This window comes from Culex quinquefasciatus, chromosome 3 (genome assembly GCF_015732765.1).
Source record: "Culex quinquefasciatus strain JHB chromosome 3, VPISU_Cqui_1.0_pri_paternal, whole genome shotgun sequence".
Classification (NCBI taxonomy): domain Eukaryota; kingdom Metazoa; phylum Arthropoda; class Insecta; order Diptera; family Culicidae; genus Culex; species Culex quinquefasciatus.
Window position 1 is genome coordinate 98385900 of NC_051863.1, and position 23765 is coordinate 98409664.

At 31.1% G+C, this 23765-nt stretch overlaps 1 protein-coding gene and 2 long non-coding RNA genes across 3 annotated transcripts in view; 1 reads left to right on the forward strand and 2 right to left on the reverse strand.

The window, feature by feature from the left end:
• The window catches only part of LOC119769447 (coiled-coil domain-containing protein AGAP005037-like), a 105822-nt gene extending 104289 nt beyond the window's left edge, over positions 1 to 1533 (reverse strand). The window contains exon 1 of the mRNA XM_038261902.1: positions 1242 to 1533. The gene's annotated coding sequence lies outside the window, so the exon portion shown is untranslated. The remainder of the gene's footprint in view (positions 1 to 1241) is intronic.
• Positions 1534 to 12018: 10485 nt separating this feature from the next.
• LOC119769452 lies at positions 12019 to 20449 on the reverse strand. The gene is made up of 2 exons (XR_005278366.1): positions 19527 to 20449; positions 12019 to 12644 (listed from the first exon to the last, which is right to left on the reverse strand). It is a non-coding gene; the product is annotated as an uncharacterized LOC119769452 (long non-coding RNA).
• Positions 13342 to 14240, forward strand: LOC6053676. Its single transcript, XR_005278364.1, has 2 exons — positions 13342 to 13582; positions 13643 to 14240. It is a non-coding gene; the product is annotated as an uncharacterized LOC6053676 (long non-coding RNA).
• Positions 20450 to 23765: the final 3316 nt, after the last annotated feature.

Below are 23765 nucleotides of genomic sequence, written 5' to 3' on the forward strand. Positions count from 1 at the left end.
AAAATCCTCCTAGTTGCCCATGGCTGATTAAGGGGCAAAGTAGAGCATGTAGCCGCAACGGTAACACTACCTCACACTCCCCTTAAAAAAATTAAAAATGTAAAACATTTATTAATTTTTTATGCTAGGAAAAATCAAGTCAAAATAGGCCCGGGTTTTTGACACTGTTTTCACAGTTAAGCCTTTTATCGGGCTCGATCGAAAATCCACATTCGTACGTCGAACAAGCGAATAGATTCACCTTAACAAAGGATGATTATTCTTCAACGACACTAAGTAAACCGATTACTCGATCTTCCTTCTCCCTTATTCCCGAACAGATTTTTGTTCTAAGGAAGAGAACAATCTTCTCTCTCTGGAATCATTACGAGATTTCCTGATGAGGTTGTTTGAATGTTTGAGCGTTTTGATCTTTTATCACAAATTGGAAGTTAATCGAATTGTTACTTCAAAATTGAACATTCAACACATAACATCAAAGTAGGGTAGATTTGATTCGTCAATCAAACTACTCATCGCGATTCTGAATTCTGCATTCTTAGTCTCGTAATCTTGTATCAGTTTGATTCATCTGTCGCTTCCACTTTATTTAAATTTTTGTGGATTGTTTTCTTTCTGTTTTCATTCAACCTTTTGTTGCACGAGTACATAAAGGACTACAAACAACAAACGAAAATATACTCAAATCTTATACAAACAAACTTCTCATTAGACTCGTATCATCTCTCTTGTACTCTTGTAGCTTGTAAATAACAAAAAAAAAATGATCATGATCACACATTTACTATGCCCGTCCAACTGGTACGAGACAATAGTGTACTAATACTCTGGTACTTGGCTGGAAATTTCTTGGCTCTATACACTTTTCAGCGAAACAACGATAAAGATGTTTCAAAGTGTTAAACTCTTTGTTCTGGTACTGTGACTTTGCTTGGGTTTCTTGTTCTTACTTGTTGCCACGCCTGACCGAAAGAAACACTTAGGATCAGCTTCGCGTTTGCTGGCACTTTCAGATACGTCGTTTATCCCACAGATCTTTAGTCTCACCTGAAATTCTATCAAGCTTCCGAAACTAAATAATCCCTGCTTTCAAAACATTCTGGCATGTACTCCATTCTGTTGTTAACAACCATGCTAGTGTAAACTCTTTACTTCTCTTGATGAACACATAAATTTAACATTCCACATAAAACATTGATTTAAAATTCTTCAAAACTCGTTGTCAGAAAATTCAGTCTCACCTGTTGAAGTCGTGCAGTCGCGAAACTGGAAAATCTGTTTTTCATCTTGCTTTTCTCGTAATTGATCATCGTTTTTCTGCTAGTTCACTTCTCTTTTCCGTTATTTAAACACCTTTTTAACATTTTGAAACCAATTTACTTTGAACACATAAATTTCAATAATCACAGATTAGCCCACTACAAATCATTTTGTTGTACTTTTTTCACATGCTTGAATCTTTTATCTTGTACTCACTGTACTCACTTTACTTCGCACAACATTTCGTATATAAATCCGACAAATGACTAGCAGTTAAAAGCTGTCCACAAAACTCTTGCTCTTGTTGGCGTTAGTATTTGTAATATATTTTTTTTCAAAATGTATTTGTGAAACTTTAAAATTGGTTTGCTTGTAGTTCTCAACCTCTTTGTGTGTGGGCAAACATTTTTATTGCTCTGGAAATAAATCTGGACTAGAAATCTCTTGCTAGGTGTCAACTCAATTGTTGCTCAAAACATTCACAATAATAAATAAATAAATAGGCTATACATTGAAACATAATAAATAAATAAATAAATAAATAAATAAATAACATTTACACTTGAACTACAACAATAGCATAACATGCTCTGATATTGTGTTTCTTTCTTGAAATATATTATTAGTTGCCAATTTGGTAGACTATCATGCGTCTCCATGTACTCTTTTGTAATTCTTTTACGTTTTCCAAATTTTAATACAGTTGAAAACTGTTAATTGAAATGTTTCTTTGCTGATCACTCTTTCTTGCTGTCTTGTACTTCTGCTAAATTAATGGGCGCCATGAGAACAAAACCGAAAATATTCTCAAACAACACAAAATACAAACTTGAACATCTCTACAACAAATTAAAACCTAGAGAAACAATACTCTCTCAAAATTATATCACAGCTATCGAGAAATTAAAAGTGAGAGTGTGTGCGTGCAACATGGAGTTAAACTTTTCGTAGTGCCATGGGAACCTTCACAGCAACTGCACAGATAGTTTAACTCCATGTTGCACACACTCTCACTTTTAATTTCTCGATACCTCAAATAAACTTCTTATCAGTTAGTGTGTGTTTTCTAAGAATTTGATCTTACTCTCACTTGTGCATGGTTATTGTAGTGTAATCCACACAAAAGATTCCCTCAAACAATGTGAACTTGCTAGTCAGATTTTGCAGTTCAACTGATGATGGTTGTGATAACCCACCTTCATCAATTTTAAATGTTCTTGGTGCTTTTTATTCAAATAAATGTTGTTACTTGTAACTGCAAGTGTTTTCAGTTAAAAATTATCACAGAGGAAGCTGATGTCTCAAAACTAAAGCACAAGAATTATGGACACCGGTGAAAATCAAAATTACTCCTGAAATTTTCAAGCATTTCTTCAACATACAAAACAGGCTCACTAAAAGTAAGTGCTGTGGAAAATTGCTGATAACAGACTTAATGATACTACTTGAAACATATTAAAAATATTTTATTGTTGAATTTTCATGCAAAATTGGCTACAAGTGGTGCTTGTTTGGAGGAAATGTTGTTTCTTCAAACATTTTTTTCCAAATTTTCCCCTTCCGTTTCTCTCTCTCTCTCCTTTTCCTTTTTGTAAAATTTCTTGTAAGTGCAACTGCAAAAGTGTAACCAATACAAATAAAACGTAATTGTTCAGATCTATATACAGCAATCATCTTCTATCTTGCTCGACAAAAGAATGCCGATCCCAAGTTTCACGGTCAATGTCAGAGAATCACTTCTTTTGTTCTGAAATAATAGTTTGCTATCATTTGCTTGGTTGGTAACCAGTTTATGGATAAAATCCTAAAATTCTGGCCTGTTTTTAACCTTTAAAAACCTTGTATTTATCAGCGCAGTTTTGAAATTTTTGTAAAGCATCGTACATTTTTTGATTCCTCTCATCTTGCTTCAAATTGTGTTGTTTCGTATCAAGTCAAAGATGCGACACAATTCTGAACTTTGGTACTCTTGCACAGATTGCTTAAAATTAAGAAATTTGAAAGATTGGAAAAAGTTTTGTTAATTTCAAAGTATTTTTACAGTAAATTTGCATCAAACATCATCAACGATCTTCAAGAAAAATGAATAAATCCAAACAAAATGTCTGCTAAGGAAGTCGGTTGAATCAAGACCCAATAATCTCGTCAAATCAAATTTTTATACTAAGACTCCCGCTATTCGCTGGTTCCACCGTACAAGTGCTGTTTTCGGTCGCGTTCGCGCACCGGCAGCAAATGTTAACTAAAATTCAACCATTTTTAGAAAAAGTGTAATTTAATGATATCGTTTTGGCTAAACACTCTCTAACCAGAGACTTTGAAAATTTCCCTACAGCTCCTGACACACTTTACGCAAACAGACCTTGAAACCTTGATGCTTTTAGATTAAACTACTTTTAGTTGGTCGCCATTTGTTACTATGGGCTTTCCCCATGCTTGGGTCTGAAGGACTCTGACAACGCCCCAGCCGGTTGGTCTTAGAGCCACGGCCGGACTGGGGTGGGCTCAGGGCCTCTTTTCGCGCTGGCGGGGCTAGACAAGCAAGAGCTCTTTCTTTCAAGGGTCGGCTCGAAGCTCAAGGAATCAAGGCACTATTTAGTTAAATTAAGCACTGTATTTCTGGGACTCACGCTGTGTATGTGTGTGTGTTAGTGCGGGGCAGGTTGGCTGCTGCATCTGCTGGTCACCTCCGATGACACTCTCGTGTCTGGCTTGCTCCGGAGGTCCGCGATCGCCTCGACCGCGTCCGGAACTTGTTTCTGGAGCATCTGGCATGCTCTTTGCAGGTACGCCCACGCCACGCACGAGGGGGCGGCGCTGGTATCTCCGGCCTTGCAGGCCGACATCTTGGGTGTGGGTTAGACCGGGTCACGTGCCAGGTCTTCATGCGGTTCTTGGATAAACATTCGCCGGATGGCGTTCGGCGTCGAGTCCGTCACTTCGGCGTGCTGGTGGCGATTGTTCGCGGTCGCCGTGATCTGGTTCTTGAGCGGAAACCTTGGGTCCTTCGGGTGAGAACACAGGGGGAAAGGAGGGGGTTAGAGTACTACTGGGGCAGCTTTGAGGGCTTCACTATCGATTTCACTCGAGTTGTACCTGATTCGCCGATCTTTGCTTGCGTGTTATAGTTTTCCACTATTGAATACTGTACAAGTTCAAGGGCACTGATACTTGCTGGCTTTTTAGTTTGAAGGTCTTGCTAGTGGGCTGGTCAATGTGGAAAAGATCTTCCAAGTCAACGCTGACCCTCAGTAGAGTACTCTCTCGCTTCTTGTTAGCCCCTTTATTCCCTTTTCCCTCTAGTCCTCTCCTTACAGTACTACTTCGTACTTTTCTGGTAGCAATCCCGCAATGTAGGTTTGTACAGTGTGTTAACAAACTTTGTTCCTGCGGTTTGCAATAACAGTGTGTTTTATGGTTATGATCCCTAGCTGTGCTCTGATTTTATATTGTTTGTGATATTTATTTTACTTTTATTTACTTGGCAATATTTAATTTTAAGACTACACAAACTCTCTAATCTGTGATACCCTAATTTTAATGTAAAGCTTGCAAAATCCTCCTAGTTGCCCATGGCTGATTAAGGGGCAAAGTAGAGCATGTAGCCGCAACGGTAACATATTTGTTACATTTAACCTGGATACTTTCAATGTGATCCTTGTAAGTAAGGTTTTTGTCAAAAGCAAGTCCAAGATATTTCACTTGATCCTCCCACTTTAAATTTACCTCATTCATCTTTATAATGTGATGACTTTTGGTTTAAGAAAATCAGCCCTTGGTTTGTGAGGGAAAATAATAAGTTGAGTTTTGCAGCATTTGGAGTAATTTTCCATTCTTTCAAATAAGAATTGAAAATATCCAAGCATTTTGTAATCTTCTTGTGATGACACGAAGGCTTCTACCTTTGGCGGAGATGCTTGTATCATCAGCAAAAAGTGATTTCTGACATCCTGGGGGCAAATCAGGCAAGTCAGAAGTAAAAATATTGTATAAAATTGGACCCAAAATGCTTCCTTGAGGGACGCCGGCACGTACAGGTAGTTGATCAGATATGCTGTTCTGATAACATACCTGCAGAGTACGATCCGTCAAATAATTTTGAATAATTTTCACGATATAAATTGGAAAATTAAACCTTTTCAATTTCGCAATCAAACCTTTATGCCAAACACTGTCAAATGCTTTTTCTATGTCTAGAAGAGCAGCGCCAGTAGAATAGCCCTCAGATTTGTTGCTTCGAATTAAATTTGAAACTCTCAACAACTGATGAGTAGTTGAATGCCCAAGGCGAAATCCAAACTGCTCATCAGCGAAAATTGAATTTTCATTAATGTGCGTCATCATTCTATTAAGAATTATTCTTTCGAATAATTTACTAATAGATGAAAGCAAACTAATGGGCCGATAGCTTGAGGCTTCAGCAGGATTTTTATCCGGTTTCAAAATCGGAACTACTTTGGCATTTTTCCAACTACTGGGAAAATATGCCAAATCAAAACATTTGTTGCAAATTTTGACCAAGCTACTTAAAGTTGCTTCAGGTAATTTTTTAAGTAAAATGTAAAAAATGCCATCCTCACCAGGGGCTTTCATATTTTTAATTTTTTTGATAATAGATTTTATTTCATTCAGATCTGTATTAAAAACATCATCTGATGAAAATTCTTGTTCAACAATATTCTGAAATTCTATTGATATTTGATCTTCAATAGGACTCAAAACATTTAAGTTGAAATTATGAGCACTCTCAAACTGCTGAGCAAGTTTTTGAGCTTTCTCCCTATTTGTTAATAAAATATTATCACCATCTCTTAAAGAAGGGATTGGTTTTTGAGGTTTCTTAAGAACCTTTGAAAGTTTCCAAAAAGGTTTGGAATAAGGTTTTATTTGTTCGACATCTCTTGCGAACTTTTCATTTCGCAGGAGAGTGAATCTGTGGTCAATAACCTTTTGCAAATCTTTTTGAATTCGCTTCAGTGCAGGATCACGAGAACGTTGATACTGTCTTCGGCGAACATTTTTCAGACGAATCAAAAGCTGAAGATCGTCATCAATAATGGGAGAATCAAATTTGACTTGGACTTTAGGAATAGCAATATTCCTAGCATCCAAAATTGCATTAGTTAAAGATTCCAATGCTGAATCAATATCAGCTTTGGTTTCTAAAACAAAATCATGATTTAAATTATTCTCAATATGATGCTGATACCTGTCCCAATTAGCTTTGTGATATCAAAATCAGCATGAGTCACTAAAGAACCACAATACTGACTTTGATTTGTCAAAACCAAATCAATTGTTGATGGATTTCTAACAGAAGAAAAACAAGTTGGCCCATTCGGGTATAAAACCGAATAAAGACCAGAAGTGCAATCTCTGAATAGAATTTTACCATTGGAATTTACTTTTGAATTATTCCAGGATTGGTGTTTGGCATTGAAATCACCGATGATCAAAAATCGAGATCTATGCCGAGTAAGTTTATTCAAATCCCCTTTGAAATAATTTGTATTTTCCCCAGTGCATTGGAAAGGCAAATAGGTATGCAGCTGCAATCATAATTTTCCCAAAAGAAGTTTCAAGTTCAATGCCCAAACTTTCAATAACTTTTAACTTAAAGTCACGTAACGTGCTATAAGTCATACTACGGTGGATAACTATTGCAACTCCACCGCCATTTCGATTCAGTCTGTTATTAGTTATAACTTTATAATCTGGATCACTTTTCAAATAAGTGCCAGTTTTTAAAATGTTTCGGTTATAACAGCAACATGCACGTTATGAACTCGTAAAAAGTTGAAAAATTCATTTTCTTTCGCTTTTAAAGAGCGAGCATTAAAATTCATAATATTGATGGAATTACTTAGATCCATGATGGAATACATGACTGTCATTGGCATTTCCTATTTCCATATACAATTTCATGTCGTCTGCATATACAAGTACGTTAATTTTTTTAAGAATGAAGGAAATGTCGTTTACATACAAGATGAAAAGAAGAGGTCCTAGATGGGATCCTTGCGGAACCCCAGAGGTGACGTGAACTGATTCCGATAGTACATTTTGGAAGCGAACAATTTGTTCGCGCTTAGGGTGCCTACAGAGTGGACGCTACAAGCGATGCTACAAGCGACGCGACTAATTTGACAGACCAAGCGACTATACGCGACAACGCGCGACTGGATTTTTGCCCCAGAGTGGACGCGACTAGAAGCGACTCCAAGCAACGCGACTGAAAGAAGCAATTTCGATGCAAACATAATATCTTTTGATGTTAAATGCAGTATTTGTTGTGCTCTAGTTCCAGAAATGGTTCTCCGAAATAATTTGGTGGCCACTGGCCACTCCAGAACCGATACTGAATGTCCCCCGGGGAACCACCGAAGAGGCCAATATCTGATCAGAGCAAAACCTGTCATTATTGGAATCTTTTTTTTTCATTTTGGAAGGACATCTCAGACATGGACAACCTAAATAATTGAATAGCCACTGGCCACTTTGGAACCGGTTCTGAATGTCCCCCAGGGAACCACTGATATGACCAGTATCTGATCAGAGCAAAACCTGTCAGAATTGGTATTGAAATTCTTTATTTTAGAAGAACATCTCAGAAAAAAAATATTTTGGAAGAACATTCTGAAAATTCAGATTGACCTGGCCACTCCGGAACCGGTTCTGAAACACATAAATTTAGAAATTCAAAAATACAAATACAGAGCAAATGTTCGCTAACTGAAACGAATTCGAATTAAAAAGCACTCAAACGTTAAAACCAGTTGTCAAACTGGCTTGGACATTTCAACCCCATTGTTCGACGATATCCGAGCACGTTGTTTTGCTTTTTAATTATCCGCACAATCCGAACTATCCGGATATTTGTAACAAAACTTAATAGTTTTGGAGATTTTGCCTAATATTTTTACTTTAATCATTATCTGGGGTGGATATGGTAGAGCACCCAGAAATCGCCATGCTCCAGTATTCACCCACTTACAGAGTTTAAACTGTGTTTAACTAACTTATACCATTTTTGGATAGAATGCAGGTACTTAGCCGGGTCCGGTGGCGCAGTGGTTAGCGTGGTAGCCTCTCACCCCAGTATGACCTGGGTTCAATCCCAGACGGACCCGGTGGCATTTTTCGAGACGAGATTTGCATAATCACGCCTTCTATCGGATGGGGAAGTAAAACGTCGGTCCATTAGCGTAAAAGAGGTTTTGAGTGACTCACCACACATAACCTTCGGACGCCTAGAAATGAGTAGAAACTTGCAACAGAGCCCACAAAAGACCCGGGGGTCGTTAAAGTGGATTGCTTTTTTTTGCAGGTACTTATTTATTGATTTCCAACACTTATCAAACCTGAACTAATTTATTTATTTATGAAACTGGTAGAGGGTAATTTATGAAACTTGTTTTATGCAAAAATGGATATTTTATATCGAATTAACACAGCGTTGCTCAGTGGGTCAAAGTATCTCGAAAAGATTTTACAGACTTTTAAAATTTTATTTACTCCACTTAAAGTTTTTGCTTTGAAGGCACAGTCTACCTTATTATTAGTTTTTTTTTTAATTTTAAATTCATAAATAAAAAAAATTAAAAAAATATTCAAAGAGGAGCAAAATAATCAAAAGTTTAAAATTTTCAAAAAATTATAGGTTTAGAACATAAAAATTAAAATTTTTATCAATGCTATATAAGAATTAAAAAAACGAAGAGATTATGATTTCAAAAAAAAATAACTTTTAAAAATCAATATATTAAAAAAATTTAAGTACATTCAAATAATAAGAAATCTCAACGTTTCGTACTCCGTAGTTAATTTAAGAATTTAAGAATTTAAGAATTTAAGAATTTAAGAATTTAAGAATTTAAGAATTTAAGAATTTAAGAATTTAAGAATTTAAGAATTTAAGAATTTAAGAATTTAAGAATTTAAGAATTTAAGAATTTAAGAATTTAAGAATTTAAGAATTTAAGAATTTAAGAATTTAAGAATTTAAGAATTTAAGAATTTAAGAATTTAAGAATTTAAGAATTTAAGAATTTAAGAATTTAAGAATTTAAGAATTTAAGAATTTAAGAATTTAAGAATTTAAGAATTTAAGAATTTAAGAATTTAAGAATTTAAGAATTTAAGAATTTAAGAATTTAAGAATTTAAGAATTTAAGAATTTAAGAATTTAAGAATTTAAGAATTTAAGAATTTAAGAATTTAAGAATTTAAGAATTTAAGAATTTAAGAATTTAAGAATTTAAGAATTTAAGAATTTAAGAATTTAAGAATTTAAGAATTTAAGAATTTAAGAATTTAAGAATTTAAGAATTTAAGAATTTAAGAATTTAAGAATTTAAGAATTTAAGAATTTAAGAATTTAAGAATTTAAGAATTTAAGAATTTAAGAATTTAAGAATTTAAGAATTTAAGAATTTAAGAATTTAAGAATTTAAGAATTTAAGAATTTAAGAATTTAAGAATTTAAGAATTTAAGAATTTAAGAATTTAAGAATTTAAGAATTTAAGAATTTAAGAATTTAAGAATTTAAGAATTTAAGAATTTAAGAATTTAAGAATTTAAGAATTTTAAATTTCAAATGTTTAGATTTTTAAAATTTCAGGTTTTAAAATTCTATAGAATTTTAGAATGATGATCTGTTTTCCTTGAGAATTAGTGACGGCTTCACCTGAATTGCTTACTACATTACCATATTAGTCCTACATTTTTACCAATGAATCAAGATTTTGCATTGTGTCCAATGTTCATACAAAAATGGTTTCAAAATACAAATTCAAAAGACGCTTACTGAAAAGTGTTCTGATCGATACGATTTCTTTGACAAAGTTATGCAGTCCAGCCTCGATTATCCGAAGGTTTCTATGGGACTTTGGGGTTCTATGTGGACTTCCGATAATCGTATCAAATTTTGTTTTGTTTTTTTTTGTATTTTGTTACTTTGAACAAATTTAAGTTCTGCAACTCCATTTTATTAAAATTCAAATGGTTGATTGTCATCCAAGTTCATTTTCCTTATGAATGCCATGGACCATTTCCGAGATGTCCTTCCAAAATGAAGAATTTCGATACCAATATTGACTGGTTTTCTTCTGATCAGATATTGGCCACTTCGGTGGTTCCGGAGTGGCCAGTGGCCACCAAATTATTTTGAGATGCCCTTCCAATATGAAGAATTTTGATACCAACATTGACTAGTTTTCTTCTGATCAGATATTGGCCGCATCGGTGGTTCCCCGGAGGACATTTAGAACCGGTTCCGGAGTGGCCAGTGGCCACCAAATTATTTCGGTGGACCCTTTTTGAGATGCCCTTCCAATATGAAGAATTTTGATACCAAGATTGACTAGTTTTCTTCTGATCAGATATTGGCCACATCGGTGGTTCCCCGGAGGACATTCAGAACCGGTTCCGGAGTGGCCAGTGGCCACCAAATTATTTCGGTGGACCCTTTCTGAGATGCCCTTCCAATATGAAGAATTTTGATTTTTTATTTTTTATTTTTATTTACAATTTAAAATTTATTTCGAACCATTTTGCAATTTTTTAATTAAATGTACTTTATTTATTGCATTAAACAATTCTACTGCCCATTTTATTTGTAATATGAATAGCGAAAAGCTGAACAAAACATCAGAATCAATTTAAATCGCTTGATTTGCAAGCGACTGACCTCGGTTTGCACAGGTCGGTCGCGCGACCAATTTGACAGTTGCTTGTTCGTCGCTTGTAGCGCAGCGAAAATCGCTTCTACTCTGAATAGGCGAGCGATTTCTGCTGGCCGCAAATGAGTCGCGCGTAGTCGCTTCGCCTGTCAAATTAGTCGCGTCGCTTGTAGCGTCGCTTGCAGCGTCCACTCTGTAAGGGCCCTTAGTCAAATATGACTTAAGCCATTTCAAAAGATTCGGTTGAATTCCAATTTTCTGCAGTTTGAAGATTAATAATGGTATGTCGATTCTGTCAAATGCCTTACTAAAGTCTGTGTAAATTGCTTCTACGAAATTGCGATTATGCATTGCATTCAGTGTAAAATTTACAAATTCTAAAAGGTTGGTGCTAGTAGAGCGGCCTTTAAAAAGCCGTTCTGTTTACATGTGATGCGGTTTTTACTTGCTGAAAGATTTTTTCATTTATAATAGATTCGAAAAGTTTTGGAATGCAAGACAAAAGTGCAATTCCGCGATAATTACGTATGTCTGATTTTGGGCCTGACTTGAAAATAGGCACCAAAAAGACTTTTCCATGTTTGTGGGAATTTTCCAGTATTTATTGACATGTTGAAAAGATGATGCAGTGGATATGTCAATTCTTCTGCAAGGTTCTTTAGGAATGCAGGTGCTATTCCGTCGGGTCCTGGTCCTTTTGATGAGTCTAAGTCCTTCAATGCCTGGCGTACTTCCGTTTCTGACAAAGAATTGACTGAGACGTCATTTGGAAATTCTGGTATATATGAAAAGTAGTCGCGGTCGCGGTCTTCTTCGGAAAATGAGGTGTATACTTCTTTGAAAAATTTTGAAAAAAGATTGCAAATTTCTTTTGAGTTACTGCCTACATTTTCGTCCAGTTGCATTTGCGATGGGAAGTTACTACTTTTGGATTTGGATTTTACGTAATTAAAGAATTTTTTCGGGCATGATTTGACTTCAGATTCGACTTTACTATTGTGTAAGCTTGTGTAAGCCTAGTCTCTAATATCATTGGGATTTCTTTCATTTTTATTCCTTTAGCACAGAACGACACCATTTTCACTTTAACTCCAAAATATGTATTCTTAGATTTTTCTTAATCTTATTTTAACATTTTTCACTATGCCCCGTGGCATTTTGGTTGAATCTGTGCATCGTAGCACTTACACCGAATAATCAACTCCAACTCCCAACTGCAACTCTCAACTCCCACTCTTAACTCTTTCCTAATTTCAACTCCCCTGATTCTAAATCTAACTTAGGCTTTTATACTCCGAAGCGTTTTTAGTCAAGACGCATGCGCAATATTCTTCTCTACGGGAGTAGCTCAGCCACGTGCGTTTTGACTACACCGCGTTGATCTTGAAATCTTTCTGCTCGAAAATTCTCAGCAGGGATCCTGGCAGAGTTCATGACCCTTCTGTTTTCGCTTTGTGCTTTTCCTTCCATCCTCCTACTGTGTATATTTATGTCTTAACCTACGTGCTCCTAGAAATATAACACTTGACTCGTGTCAACATGTGTTAATGAGTGCATCTGAAGATGTTGCACTTCGTCTGATTGTAAAGACTAATGTACTTCTGACAAATTCTTCCCTGTTGGTCGAACTAAAAATCTAAATTTATATTCTGATTAACTGAGGGTCGCTACACTATTATATTCTTCGTTGGCAGAATTGAGTGCTGAAAAAAAATGGTCGGAAATATTCAGATAATTCAGAAGATTTGTGTCATTTGTATTGTTTCTGTTTAGTTTGTAGGCTTTTTGTTTTCTATTTTTTAAATTTCTTAGTTGTGGAGTGAACCCAGGGCCTCGCCTCGAAACGTCATACAGGAACAAAAGCGGCGAACCGAAGATTCGCGTGACGTTTTGGAATTTTGACAGTCTGGAACGCATGAATTACCCCATTATCGGTTTCCCGCACGGGTGAAATGGAAATTGTTGCACATTGCTGAAGTTGCAAATATTTTGCAAATTATTTTAATTTATGCTAAATTTCATAATTTGAACAACAATCTAAAGCAAACTGATTCAAAAACTAAAGATAAACTAAATGCACGATGATATTTTTTTTTTGCGTAATCTTGCTTAGAATTGCTATGAAAGCGGTTTAAATTGAAAAAAAAATATTTTTTTTTTCTGTTCTAGAATTTAACGTAATTTTGTTTTTTATGTTTGACTTTAAAATTAGTACACAACGATTATAGAGAATTTTACAAAAAATGTTTTTTTGGTTCGTCCACAAACAATCTCATGTTGGTAAACAAACGACGCCATATTGCCAATGTTGTTCGGTAGCTTATATCAGGTCATCGCCGGGGCCCTGAGTGAACCACACTGGGTACACGGAAAGAAATCATGTCTGCTTGCTTGATAACATGCGACAACAGATCCGTTTACATCGAATGTTTTCAAATTTGATAACAAAGTTTTCAAAAATGCTTACATTGTTATCACTTTTGACTACAATCTATGCTACAATGCATTGCAATGTTGCCTACCTAAAGGCGCATCCATTCTTGAGTACCTTTTATGCGTTACGCATCTGTCAAATCTCAGTAAGCCGTGGAGAGAACAACATAAACAAAACAAATAATCGAATAAAAAAAACTCGTTCCAGGTAAAATGTTTGATTTTTTTATTTACTTAAGTTTAACTGATGTATTTATCTTTCCTTTAGTTAGTTCCAAGTTCAGCACGTAAAGGAATGGCGCTTACAGCTGCAGGAGCCGAGCAGTGAACAGTGCTCGATCCGGATGTTTCGCACGAAACTGCTGGAATGGAACCGTCTGCCAACTCGTCCAACGCTGTGGCGTTGGCGATTCCACGACCACGGTGAAAGAGGACGTTCTACAGGACGGCCACCAAAGGCGGCGGTCAAGTTTGAAACGTTCACATCAGTCGGGCTGCGGAATCGGTTCTGGACATGCTTCTGCTCCAGTGCCAATTAAAAACATCAGCACCAAGCTCAACACTTCCCAAAGCTCCAAGTCTTCTACCAGCGCAGCCATTTCGGCCGGAAGTGGCAAGCAGACGTGGTTCTACAGCACAAACCGAACAAGCTCATAGATAAGAATTGGAATTGTTTTAGGTAAGATTTTTTAGATCATATTCAAAGCCGGGAGAGGCAAAGCTCGTCACACCTTTATCATTTATTTCTATTTAGAGTTTTTTTTTATCAATCACCTGTACCTGTAATCATTTTTTGCTAGCTAAGTATGTTCTTTTTTCTAAACTTTACCTGTATTATTTTAAATACAGATCTATCTCAAACTGTTTTCACCAGCCTTTACAGATATTTTACTGATGCAAATGATTAAAAAATGTTTTGTTCATTAAACAGATTTAGAAAAATTTAAATAAACAACATAATTACCACAAATACAAAAATAAAAAAAAAATACAAGAATTCTAAAAACCAAACCACAAAAATACAAAAATACAAAAATACAAAAATACAAAAATACAAAAATACAAAAATACAAAAATACAAATATACAAAAATACAAAAATACAAAAATACAAAAATACAAAAATACTAAAATACTAAAATACTAAAATACTAAAATACTAAAATACTAAAATACTAAAATACTAAAATACTAAAATACTAAAATACTAAAATACTAAAATACTAAAATACTAAAATACTAAAATACTAAAATACTAAAATACTAAAATACTAAAATACTAAAATACTAAAATACTAAAATACTAAAATACTAAAAACTAAAATACTAAAATACTAAAATACTAAAATACTAAAATACTAAAAAACTAAAAAACTAAAATACTAAAATACTAAAAAATTAAAAAACTAAAATACAAAAATACAAAAATACAAAAATACAAAAATACAAAAATACAAAAATACAAAAATACAAAAATACAAAAATACAAAAATACAAAAATACAAAAATACAAAAATACAAAAATACAAAAATACAAAAATACAAAAATACAAAAATACAAAAATACAAAAATACAAAAATACAAAAATACAAAAATACAAAAATACAAAAATACAAAAATACAAAAATACAAAAATACAAAAATACAAAAATACAAAAATACAAAAATACAAAAATACAAAAATACAAAAATACAAAAATACAAAAATACAAAAATACAAAAATACAAAAATACAAAAATACAAAAATACAAAATACAAAAATACAAAAATACAAAAATACAAAAATACAAAAATACAAAAATACAAAAATACAAAAATACAAAAATTTAAAAATACAAAAATACAAAAATACAAAAATACAAAAATACAAAAATACAAAAATACAAAAATACAAAAATACAAAAATACAAAAATACAAAAATACAAAAATACAAAAATACAAAAATACAAAAATACAAAAATACAAAAATACAAAAATACAAAAATACAAAAATACAAAATACAAAAATACAAAAATACAAAAATACAAAATACAAAAATACAAAAATACAAAAATACAAAATACAAAATACAAAAATACAAAATACAAAAATACAAAAATACAAAAATACAAAAATACAAAAATACAAAAATACAAAAATACAAAAATACAAAAATACAAAAATACAAAAATACAAAAATACAAAAATACAAAAATACAAAAATACAAAAATACAAAAATACAAAAATACAAAAATACAAAAATACAAAAATACAAAAATACAAAAATACAAAAATACTAAAATACTAAAATACTAAAATACTAAAATACTAAAATACCAAAATACTAAAATACTAAAATACTAAAATACTAAAATACTAAAATACTAAAATACTAAAAAACTAAAATACTAAAATACTAAAATACTAAAAAACTAAAAAACTAAAAAACTAAAATACTAAAATACTAAAAAATTAAAAAACTAAAATACTAAAATACAAAAATACTAAAATACAAAAATACTAAAATACTAAAATACAAAAATACAAAAATACTAAAATACTAAAATACTAAAATACTAAAATACTAAAATACTAAAATACTAAAATACTAAAATACTAAAATACTAAAATACTAAAATACTAAAATACTAAAATACTAAAATACTAAAATACTAAAATACTAAAATACTAAAATACTAAAATACTAAAATACTAAAATACTAAAATACTAAAATACTAAAATACTAAAATACTAAAATACTAAAATACTAAAATACTAAAATACTAAAATACTAAAATACTAAAATACTAAAATACTAAAATACTAAAATACTAAAATACTAAAATACTAAAATACTAAAATACTAAAATACTAAAATACTAAAATACTAAAATACTAAAATACTAAAATACTAAAATACTAAAATACTAAAATACTAAAATACTAAAATACTAAAATACAAAAATACAAAAATACAAAAATACTAAAATACTAAAATACTAAAATACTAAAATACTTAAATACTAAAATACTAAAATACTAAAATACCAAAATACTAAAATACTAAAATACTAAAATACTAAAATACTAAAATACTAAAATACTAAAATACTAAAATACTAAAATACTAAAATACTTAAATACTAAAATACTAAAATAATAAAATACTAAAATACTTAAATACTAAAATACTAAAATACTAAAATACTAAAATACTAAAATACTAAAATACTAAAATACTAAAATACTAAAATACTAAAATACTAAAATACTAAAATACTAAAATACTAAAATACAAAAAAATAATTAAAAACTAAAATACTAAAATACTAAAATACTTAAATGTTTTAATGGACAAAAACGTTTTGTTAAATGAAATTACTTATTTGAGTTTTTAGCACTAATATACGCTTATTTCGTCCAAATCGTCTAGGCTGGGATGCGGCACCGATAAGATGAACTGGGCGATCCTTTTCAACCTGAGCTTCTGCAAAGGTTTCCGGCAGCAGTGGCAGTAACAACTTCAATACGGCATAGCGATCCACAGGACAACGATCAGCGCCACAGCAATTATTCTGTTTAAAAAAATATTTTTTTGTAATTTTGAAATTTTGTAATTTTTGAAATTTTTGAAATTTTGAAATTTTGAAATTTTGAATTTTTGAATTTTTGAAATTTTGAAATTTTGAAATTTCTGAAATTGTTAAAATTTTAAATTTTTGAAATTTTGAAATTTTGAAATTTTGAAATTTTGAAATTTTGAAATTTTGAAATTTTGAAATTTTGAAATTTTGAAATTTTGAAATTTTGAAATTTTGAAATTTTGAAATTTTGAAATTTTGAAATTTTGAAATTTTGAAATTTTGAAATTTTGAAATTTTGAAATTTTGAAATTTTGAAATTTTGAAATTTTGAAATTTTGAAATTTTGAAATTTTGAAATTTTGAAATTTTGAAATTTTGAAATTTTGAAATTTTGAAATTTTGAAATTTTGAAATTTTGAAATTTTGAAATTTTGAAATTTTGAAATTTTGAAATTTTGAAATTTTGAAATTTTGAAATTTTGAAATTTTGAAATTTTGAAATTTTGAAATTTTGAAATTTTGAAATTTTGAAATTTTGAAATTTTGAAATTTTGAAATTTTGAAATTTTGAAATTTTGAAATTTTGAAATTTTGAAATTGAAATTTTGAAATTTTGAAATTTTGAAATTTTGAAATTTTGAAATTTTGAAATTTTGAAATTTTGAAATTTTGAAATTTTGAAATTTTGAAATTTTGAAATTTTGAAATTTTGAAATTTTGAAATTTTGAAATTTTGAAATTTTGAAATTTTGAAATTTTGAAATTTTGAAATTTTGAAATTTTGAAATTTTGAAATTTTGAAATTTTGAAATTTTGAAATTTTGAAATTTTGAAATTTTGAAATTTTGAAATTTTGAAATTTTGAAATTTTGAAATTTTGAAATTTTGAAATTTTGAAATTTTGAAATTTTGAAATTTTGAAATTTTGAAATTTTGAAATTTTGAAATTTTGAAATTTTGAAATTTTGAAATTTTGAAATTTTGAAATTTTGAAATTTTGAAATTTTGAAATTTTGAAATTTTTGAAATTTTGAAATTTTGAAATTTTGAAATTTTGAAATTTTGAAATTTTGAAATTTTGAAATTTTGAAATTTTGAAATTTTGAAATTTTGAAATTTTTGAAATTTTGAAATTTTGAAATTTTGAAATTTTGAAATTTTGAAATTTTGAAATTTTGAAATTTTGAAATTTTGAAATTTTGAAATTTTGAAATTTTGAAATTTTGAAATTTTGAAATTTTGAAATTTTTGAAATTTTGAAATTTTGAAATTTTTGAAATTTTGAAATTTTGAAATTTTTGAAATTTTTGATTTTTTTTTAATTTTTCTAAATAAAACAATTATAATAATAATTTTAACTACCCTATTTCTTTACCAACCCTATTGCGGGTATCCGAAATATGTAACAAAGAAGAAGTAGCTCCACCCTCAAAAAGCAGCACTACGTGCTGCATACTTTCAGGGGTTCTATGGCTGAACCGGCAGAAACGCCTGCAAGTATGCAGAACGTTACCAAATTAAGGAGGGCGTTATGTTGGCAAATTGCGTTTACAATGTAATCGTTTTTGTTGCAAATGTGAACGGACGACGGATCGATAACATTTGTAAACGAAATCTAGAGCAAATTGTTTACAATGTAAACGGATCCGCTGACAGGATTTCTTTCCGTGTATTTATTGCCTGTGTTATTACGTCGTCTTCTTCTAGTAGGTACGGTTTCAGATGTTATAGTGTTAATTTCCGTATAGAATTTTCCTACTAATTCGTCGACATTTCCTTCATTATTAAATAAATTTTGCCAGTCAATTGCAAGTAGTTTACGTTTGGCTTCTACAAAGTTTGTTTTATTGTATTCCAGGACTTCTTCATATTCCCAGTCAATGGGCAAAGTGTTTTTATGGACATAAATAGAATATTCAATTGCTGTATGGAAGACTTCATTCTTCCAAAGGGGGGTTACAATATTGTCAAAGAGAAAATGCAAAGTTTCATTTTCCCCAATGACTGGGAGAAGAATTGCTTCATTTTCTTGGTCAGATATAAATTCGACTTTGCTTTGATTAAAGTCGCCATAAATGTGAAGTTTTACTTCCGGTTCCATTTTTGATGTTATGATTTCTACTGTTTTAAAGAATAGTTCATACGACTGTTTATTTGCATGGTCCGGCGGAAAGTATACTGATGCAAAAATGTGTACTTGGCCTGCAATAGTGGCTTTGGCCCAGACTTGTTCAAATTGAATATGTTTTTCAGTTACAATTTCTTTTGGATTAAGTCTGGCATTTATGGCTAAGAGGACGCCGCCTCCTGACTTTTTCTGACTGAGATTTAAATTTCTATTGCCTAGGAATACAAAATAATTGTTTCCAAAAATTTCTTCAGGGTGGACGCTTTCGTCCCAGTTAGTTTCAGTTCCAAGAATAATGTCGAAAGAATGTGAGAGAATGTTTAAAGAAATTTCCTTCATTTTGCCTGGGCTTTTCATGCGATTGAAATTCTGACAATAAATTAGAATTTCATTCGCATTCTGTTGTTCCGTTGAAGAAATTTTTGGAGACATACTTAAATTATTAATAGTACTTACTGCCTCTTGCGAGGGTGTCATTTCTTCTTCCGTGTTAGAAGGCGTCAATGCTTGTAAAAATTCGACGATGTAGTCGGCAGGTAAAATTTGTTGGCGGCTTCGCGCGAATGCTGCAGGTATTGAAGTCTTCTAGTTGTTACATATTTCCTGTAGGTTTCCAGGTCGGTGAGGGTTTGCTTAGGTGAAATTCCAATTGTTGAGTTGTATTCCATGAAGATGTTCATAAGATGTTCAGGTTCAGACCCCGTAGCCAGGGGGGGGCTACCGGGCTGCAGCCCCCCCCCGAAATTTTTCCCAAATTTTTTTTTATTATGTGCTTTTGAAAAAAAATCTCAAACCGATGATTGTGAGTTCTCTTTCATTTTCCCAGAAGTAGAATGTTAGATAGAGAATCTAGTATACATTGATCATACTATGTAATTTTTGCGTCCATTATTTAACAGTTGAGCTGCATATTTGAACATCGTTCTACTCAGTGACATTTTATTCGCCTCGTTTACATTTACAATTCACTTTGGTGCTAAATTTATCCTACACTGAGACGTTGGGCTATCTTTCAAAGAAGAAAGAACAACAAGCGTCTAAAAGAGCACCTAGGTCAAATAAAGTTCAGCCCAGCTTCGATTGCCCGCGGACCTTGCAAAAATTTGACTTCGAATAATCAAATCACGAAAATAATAGTGTTATTTTTTATTTTAGAACTTTAGTACGGCATCAGGCAGAAAAAAATAGCATCTAAACTTTTCTAAAGTGATTTTAAGAAAGCGGTCATAATGGCGGTGATGAAATATTTTTACATCAACTAAATAAAAATACCATTTTTTTATTTTTTCATGAATTGATTATCTAAAATTGATAATCGAAATATAAGATTATCGAGACTTCTTTTGGAGACCATCAGTATATTTGCATAAGGTTTTTTTCTACATTTTTCGAAATCTACCTTATTTTTCAAAAATATTCATTAAATAAAAACTAAAAATTCCCAAAATATTTTTTCTAGTATTTTTGAATTTTTATTGATTTTTTTTTTTAATTCTTGAATTTATTCTAAATCTAAATTATTCGCTCTACAGCATTGCCTTGGCGTTCTCGATTGCGAGCTTCCTACTCGAAACTAGGTGTCCGAAGGCTTGATTGTTGAGGCAATTGCAAACCTCTTTTTACACCTAAGCTTTCATTCACCCCGGGATTCGAACTGACGACCTTTGGATTGTTAGTCCAACTGCTTACCAGCGACTCCACCGAGACAGGACCCAGGGAGACGACTCCTACACCTGGACTGAGCTAACGACCTAACCTCTAGACGGGGACCAGCACTTACTTCCTTATCCGACGGAAGGCGTGATCAGACAAATCTCGTTTCGAAATTTGCCACCGGGACCTTTTGGGATCGAACCCAGGCAAACTGGGTGAGAGGTAACCACGCTTGCCCCTACATCACGGGTCCTGGGAATTTATAATGGAGTTTATATTTGGAGCGTGACTTAAGTGATTTTGAATTTTGAAATTATTAAATTTCTGATTAATATTTTATTTTTATGCTTTTCTGTTTTTAAACATTTGATTTTCTGTATTTTTGAATTTCTGGCATCTTTAGATTTAGAATTTCAGAGTTTTAAATTTAAAATAATAAAAAAATCTAAATAAACATTTTTTAAATTACATAGATAGGGGAGGTAGAACCCTGCAACTCGTCTGAAAAATCGAAGGACAAATAAAATATTTCTTTCAATAACTTCTCACCATTATGTAGAAAACAAATTGAAGTGCATTTTCTTAAGCCAATAATACAAAAATTTCGATGTGCAGTACAGAAAAAAAATTCTTCACTGGCCGGATATTTTGAAAACACATTTAAAATAATAAATTAATGTCTTATATTTTTTTGTTCTATTTCGAAGGTTATTTTTGCAATTTTCTTCCTTCTCTGTCTAATTCGTTCTCCTTAGTACCAGTAAACTCTCTCCCCATTTTGAACAAATCAGCTGTTGAAAGGTAGTCCATATCTCAGCTCAGGATAACAACTGCACCAATGTAATTGTTAAAGCAACCTAATAAAATGAAATGAAATGAAATATTTTTTTGTATGTATTTTTTATTTGCTTTTTCCGGTCAGAATCAAGAGATATAAATTTAATTTTAGATTAAATTTTCTTTATTTCAAAGTGGTTTTACTCTGTATTTTGGAATATTTGAATTCAAAAATTCTTAAATTATTAAATTTTGAAATGCTCAATTTTTGATTTTTTAAATCCACTTGATTTTTAAATTTTATTTTTGAAAATAATTATCTTATTTTCGAAATTTTTAAATCTTAATTATTTGAAATGGACTAATATTTTTATTATTTAATTCTAAAATTTATAAATTGCTGAAATTAAAAAAAAAAATCCCGAAAATTAAATTTTTATTGTAATGGCTTTCCATAATTTTTAACTTCACTCTCAGCAAAAAACTAAATGTATCCTTTAAATCAGGGGTGACCAAAGTATGGCCCGCGGGAAAAACGTGGCTCACGATGTGATTTTTTTTGGCCCGCGGGCCCATTTTTAAAGATCATGTAAAACGGCCCGTTATCTCTTGTAAAATGATTCTATACTTTTTCAAAATAAGGATTTATTTTAAACTTTTTCATGCTAATCTTTTTTATTTTTTTATTAAAACTAATGATTTACCAATATATTGTTACAATTTTAGGACACAAATATTTTGTTCAAAAATCGTAATAATAAAAACAATTTTACACGTTTCAATGTGAGTGAAACTTAAAACATTTCTGGAAATATTTATAAAACATTAAAATTTAACATAGATAGAAATCTATAATAATATGAAAGTCATAATAACCCTTTTATGAACTAACCCTCAAAATTACTTTGCACTTAGAAACCTTCCCTCGAGATTCGAACTCATGACAGTTGGATAACGAATCTGACTACCATCAAAATGTTGAAATCGGAGGAAGAAGGCTGTTGTAAATATGTTACAAAGCTTTTGTCGACCAACCCTCTCCTCCCCCACGATTAAAAATTGGCTCGAAAAATCAGAAACAAAAATATTTTATCAAAAATCAAAAATGTATGAACATTTATTTATTCTTCTGCGTTTAGAATCAAACATTAAAAGATAATTTGAATTTTCGTGAATCTAATTTTTTGAAAATAATGATAGTAATTTAATTTTGCGAGTGCATTAAACATTTGCTAACATTTTTTTTCATTGAAATGATAAAATTCTGGCTCTTAACGATTTTTTATTATTCACCTCTAAAATTAAAGATTAAATTTTGTCGTTACATGCATTGTTCAGATTACATTTTCGAAATATCAAAACAAAAATTTAACATTTTATTGAAAACACAAGTACATTTAGCTACAACCTTTTTTTTCAATACCTAAAACAATATAATATTAACAATACCGATGTTTTCTATTATTTTTTTTTAAATGAAAATATTCAAAAAATAATAGAAATTAAAAACAAAACATCTTATGGTTGTATTTTTCAATATTTTTCGAAAGGTCGGAAAAGAGGTTTTTTTTTAAATAAATGTTTTTTATGAATTCATTAATTATTACATATTTTGACTCTAGAATACCTATAATAATGTTCAGTAGCATTCTGTGATACTCTTTGCTGATTTTTTTCAATTTGAAAATGAACTGTTTTTTCAGTCATATTAAAGGAAAAATTTAACTATATTTATTTGAAGATAGAATTTTGACAGCTCTCAACTATATATTATTTGGATTGAAATGCTATAAAAAAATACTTTTAGGTGTAAGGAACTGACTAATATTTTTTTTAAACAATTTGCAAAATTTATCAATGCTCAAATTTCTCGACAAATTTATCAGAGTCATGAGTTTGAAAATGGTGTTTTACCGGAACTTTAAACGTTAAACATTAATCGTTTTTTATGTTTGATTTTATTGAGAAAAATCAAACTATGATTTTGCTTGCTTTAAATAAATACATTTTTAATATTTTTTCAGTAAATATTGTGGTGTTTAGTTGGAAGAGGTTGCATTAGCTTTAGAAAATAAGCAATAGTCTCAATAGTAGCGTGGTTCACGTTTCTATGAAAAAGACAAAAGTTGTTATTTTGTCTTGCATCAACCGGAATTTCGTTCTTTTATGTCCCCAGAAGCACTCCTGAAAATTTGAGCCCATTTGGTAAGGTCTAGGAGCTCCAGTTTTAATTTGAAATTTATATGGGATTTTGATTTATTTTCC